Below are 5,583 nucleotides of genomic sequence, written 5' to 3' on the forward strand. Positions count from 1 at the left end.
AAACTAAAAATTATTATTGATATTATATCCTGACTAAGAATAATAAGATAACCATAGCTTGCTTCATGCCAACAATCTCCGTGGGATTCAACCCTTACTCACGTAAGGTATTACTTGGACGACCCAGTGCACTTGCTGGTTAGTTGTGCGAAGCTATGAGAAATAGTCCATTAATATTGGCATACACAATTTCGTGCACCATGTTTTTGGCGCCGTTGCCGGGGATTGTTTGAGTTTGAACAACTGACGGTGAATCTTCTTGCTTAGATTAGGAAAAATTAGTCCTTTTGGTTTAGAGTCACTAGAATTGCATCTTTTATTATCCCTTTTAAAAACTTTTTCAAAAATTTTATTTTTCTTTATTAATTTTTTAGTTTTTCTGAGAAATTTAGTGTCATGTTTTAATTTTGGTGTCAATTGCATGCTTGTCTTTGTCTTTCAATTTTCGAATTGCATGTTCTTTGTTTTTCCTTGATCCTTAAATTGTTCTTGTCAATTTTTCTTATTTGATCTTTGGTTTTTCTTGTTCTGTGTGTTTTCGCGTTTTCCTTGTGCTTTTTCAAAATATTAGTTTTCAAAAATATTTTTTTATTTACAATATTAAAACACGTTACATTTATAGCTCAATTGGCTAGAGCGTTGGCTTATGTTCTTGGCAATTGGGTATCTTCCTTTTAAAACTTTTTTCAAAAATAATTTTTCTTTGATTAAATCTTGTGCCAAACTTTAATTTTGGTATTTTCTTGTTAATCTTTCTTTAATTTTCAAAAATTTTATTGTGGTTTTCTAAAAATTTTAAGTTTAGTGTTCTTTCTTTTGTTCTTGTTGTTTTTGTGAGTCTTCAAAGTGTTCTTGAGTCTTCTTTGTGTTTTGATCTTAAAATTTTTAAGTTTGGTGCTCCTTGGTGTTTTTCCTCCAAAATTTTCGAAAACAAGGAGCATTAGATCTAAAAATTTTAAGTCTTGGGTCTTTTGTGTGTTTTTCTCTTTCATCATAAAATTCAAAATTCAAAAAATTCTTTTTGTTTTTCTTTTTATTTTAGTTTTTATTTTATTTTATTTTATTATTTTGAAACCTCCTCTATAATAATAAAATAAATAAAATAAATTCACATCATCTCCCTTTCTCCATTATGGACATAAGTAGAAATGAACAGTCCAAAAGGACTCTGGGGTCATATGCTAATCCCACTACTGCTTCATATGGAAGTAGTATATGTGTATCCTCCATTGGAGTTAGTAGTTTTGAGTTGAATCCTCAGCTCATTATCATGGTACAGCAAAGTTGCCAGTATTCCAGCCTTCCACAGGAAGAACCTACAGAGTTTCTGGCACAGTTTTTACAAATTGCTGACACAGTACATGATAAAGAAGTAGATCAGGATGTCTACAGGCTATTACTGTTTTCATTTGCTGTAAAAGACCAAGACAAGAGGTGGTTAAATAACCAACCTAAGGCTAGCATAAAGACATGCAAACAGCTGTCAGAAAAATTCCTGAATCAATACTTTCCTCCAAAATGGATGATACAGCTAAGGCTGAGCATCCAAGGCTTTAAACAAGGAGATAATGAATCCCTTTATGATGCCTGGGAGAGATACAGAGAGATGCTGAGAAAATGCCCCTCTGAAATATTTTTAGAGTGGGTGCAGTTAGACATCTTCTATTATGGGCTTACAGAGAGAGCTCAGATTTCTCTAGACCACTCAACTGGTGGATCTATACACATGAGAAAGACAATAGAAGAAGCTCAAGAGCTTATTGATACAGTTGCCAGAAATCAGCATCTGTACCTAAGCAGTGAACCTTCCATCAATGAAGAGGCTAAAACAGTAACTACTAAACTCAGTCCTGCAGATCAAGCTACTGAATTCAATCAGCAATTAGATTTTCTAACAAAACAGTTAGCCGAATTCAAGGAAATATTGCAAGAAATAAGAATGGCTAATATGAATATGGAAGTGCAGTTGAAGCAAACAGAACATCAGTTATCAAAATAAATAACAGAAGAATGCTAAGCAGTTCAATTAAGAAAAGGAAAAACATTAAATACCCTACTTCAAGGCAGCAGGAAGCCAAGAAATGAACAGACTGCTACCCAAAATCCCTCTGAGGACAATCAGAGCCCAGAGAGGAATAATTCTGGCGCTCAAACGCCAGAAAATGGGTGGGAAGCTGGCGTTGAACGCCCAACCCATGCTTAGTCCTGGCGTTCAACGCCAGAAACAAGCTACGAGTTGGCATTGAACGCCCAAAGGAAGCACAGTTCTGGCATTCAGATGCCAGAAACAGATAAGGAGTTGGCGTCTAACGCCACTCCAGCTTCCACCCCTGGTATTCCAACACCAGTGGGGGATCAGACACATACAAGTGCTGATAGCAACTCCTGTAAAAAGGCTTCTCAACCCACGGAGTGTCTGCAGGCATTTGAGACTCTGAAAGCTAAGCTGGTCACAGCACCAGTCATTTCTGCACCAGACTGGACATTACCATTTGAACTGATGTGTGATGTCAGTGACCATGCCATTGGTGCAGTATTGGGACAAAGGCATGACAAGCTTCTGCACGTCATTTACTATGCCAGTCGTGTTTTAAATGACGCACAGAAGAACTACACAACCACAGAAAAAGAGTTACTTGCAGTGGTTTACGGCATTGAGAAGTTCAGATCTTATTTAGTAGGATCAAAAGTGATTGTGTACACTGACTATGCTGCTCTTAAATATCTACTCACAAAGCAGGATTCAAAACCCAGACTCATCAGATGGGTGTTGCTTCTGCAGGAGTTTGATATAGAAATAAGAGAAAGAAAAGGGACAGAGAACCAAGTAGCAGATCATCTGTCCCGAATAGAACCAGTAGAAGGGGCGTCCCTCCCTCTTACTGAGATCTCTGAAAACTTTTCGGATGAGCACCTCTTTGCCATCCAGGAAGTGCCATGGTTTGCAGACATTGCAAACTACAAGGCAGTAAGATTCATACCCAAAGAGTACAGTAGGCAGCAAACAAAGAAATTGATCACGGATGCAAAGTACTATCTTTGGGATGAACCATATCTCTTCAAGAGATGTGCAGATGGAGTAATCCGTAGATGTGTGCCTAATGAAGAAGCACAGAAGATTCTCTGGCATTGCCATGGATCACAGTATGGAGGACATTTTGGAAGTGAGCGAACAGCCACAAGAGTCCTCCAATGTGGCTTCTTCTGGCCTACTCTCTATAAAGACTCCCGAGTGTTTGTACTTAATTGTGATAGTTGCCAAAGATCTGGCAATCTGCCTCACAGTTATGCCATGCCTCAACAAGGGATCTTGGAGATTGAGTTGTTTGATATATGGGGTATTGACTTTATGGGACCTTTCCCACCATCATACTCAAACACTTATATTCTGGTGGCAGTGGATTACGTATCCAAATGGGTTGAAGCTATTGCAACACCCACTAATGATACCAAGACAGTGCTGAAATTCCTCTAGAAACACATCTTTAGCAGATTTGGTATCCCTAGAGTACTAATCAGTGATGGGGGCACTTATTTCTGCAATAAACAACTTTACTCTGCTTTGGTTCGGTATGGAGTTAGCCACAGGGTGGCCACTCTATACCATCCACAGACAAATGGGCAAGCTGAAGTCTCTAATAGAGAACTTAAAAGAATCCTGGAACGGACTGTGATTAACCGTAGAAGGGATTGGGCAAGAAGCTTGGATGATGCTCTGTGGGCATACAGAATAGCATTCAAGACTCCTATAAGAACTTCTCCATACCAGCTTGTGTATGGAAAAGCCTATCACTTGCCAGTGGAACTGGAACATAAGGCCTATTGGGCAACCAGATTCCTAAACCTTGATGCCAAGTTAGCTGGAGAAAAATGATTGCTCCAGTTAAATGAGCTAGAGGAATTCAGACTCAATGCTTTCGAAAATGCAAAAATTTACAAAGAGAAAGTGAAAAAATGGCATGATAAGAAGTTGTCATCCAAAGTCTTTGAGCCAGGGCAGAAAATTCTGCAATTTAATTTTAGGCTCAGATTATTCCCCAAAAAATTGAAATCCCGGTAGAGAGGTCCATATGTGATTACAAGTGTGTCAACATATGGATACGTGGAGCTTCAGGATAATGATTCTAACAAAAAGTTCATCGTTAATGGACAGAGAGTTAAACATTGTCTTGAAAGTAATTTTGAGCAAGAATGCTCAAAACTGAGACTTGATTAAAGCTCAGTAATAGTGCAGCTAAAGACAATAAAGAAGTGCTTGCTGGGAGGCAATCCAGTCATTTACAAAACTTATTTGTTAATTAATTGATTTTTACAGGTTTATGTCAATTATTTTCAAAGTAAAATAGCAATTGCTTGAATTCACAGAGTTACAGAAGGATTCGTAGGATAAAACAGCAAAAAGGAAGCTCACTGGTGCGAAAAAGTCAGTAAGAGCTGTTTTGGGCATTGAACACCCAAAAGAAGCATCTACTGGGCATTCAACGCTAGTAAGGATAGCCATCTGGGCGTTAAACGCCAAAAAGAAGCATCTTCTGGGTGTTGAACGCCAGAAAGAAGTACCTTCTGCGTGTTTAACGCCAGATTTATAGTCTCCTGGGCGTTCAGAAAAACGCCTACTGACAAAGGAGTTCCTGGCGTTCAACGCCAGCTAGAAGCAACAGCTGGGCGTTGAACGCCTAGGAGAAGCTGCAAGTGGGCGTTAAACGCCCAAAACATGCGGCGTTTGGGCGTTTAACGCCAGGATTGTGGGGAGGAGGTAAATTCGTTTTTACTTCACTTTTTTTTCAATTTTCATATTTCAATTCATGATTTCTTGCATAAACATGTTTCAAACTCTCATCCTTCAATTCCAAAAATTTTAATCCTAATTTCTAAAATCCCTTTTTAAAAATATAAAATGTATCTTAATTTATAAACACAAATCCTTTTTCAAATCCCATCCAACTTCTTTTCAAATTTTTTTCAAAACTCAATTATCTTTTCAAATTAATCCCAAATCTTTTTTCTAAAATTCAGATTTATCTTTTTCAAATATCTTCTATATCTTTTCAATTTTCAATTATATCTTTTTTCTATCATATTTATCTTTTACAAATCATATCTTCTATCTTATCTTTCTTCAAAATTTTTGAAAACCCACCCCCTCCCTTTAAATTCACATTCGGCCTCTCTCCTCTCCCCAACAATTCGAAAACTAGCTCTCCTTCTATCCCTCTCCTTTCTTTTCTTTTGCTTGAGGACAAGCAAACCTCTAAGTTTGGTGTGTTTATCCGTGATCACTAAACCACACCCACTAAGATCATGGCTCCTAAAGGAAAATAACCCACTCCAAGAGGCAAGAAAGAGAGTATTCCAAAACCACTTTGGAATCAAGGGAAGTTCTTAACCAAAGAACATCCAGACCATTACTACAAAATAATGGGTCTAAGGTCAGTGATCCCGGAAGTCAAATTCGATCTGAAAGAAGATGAATATCTGGAGATCCAAGAGCAAATTCGAAACAGGAGTTGGGAAATCCTAGCTAATCCTGAAACAAAGGTGGGAAGAAACATGGTTCAGGAATTCTACGCTAATCTGTGGCAA

Source organism: Arachis duranensis, chromosome 10 (assembly GCF_000817695.3).
Source record: "Arachis duranensis cultivar V14167 chromosome 10, aradu.V14167.gnm2.J7QH, whole genome shotgun sequence".
Classification (NCBI taxonomy): Eukaryota; Viridiplantae; Streptophyta; class Magnoliopsida; order Fabales; family Fabaceae; genus Arachis; species Arachis duranensis.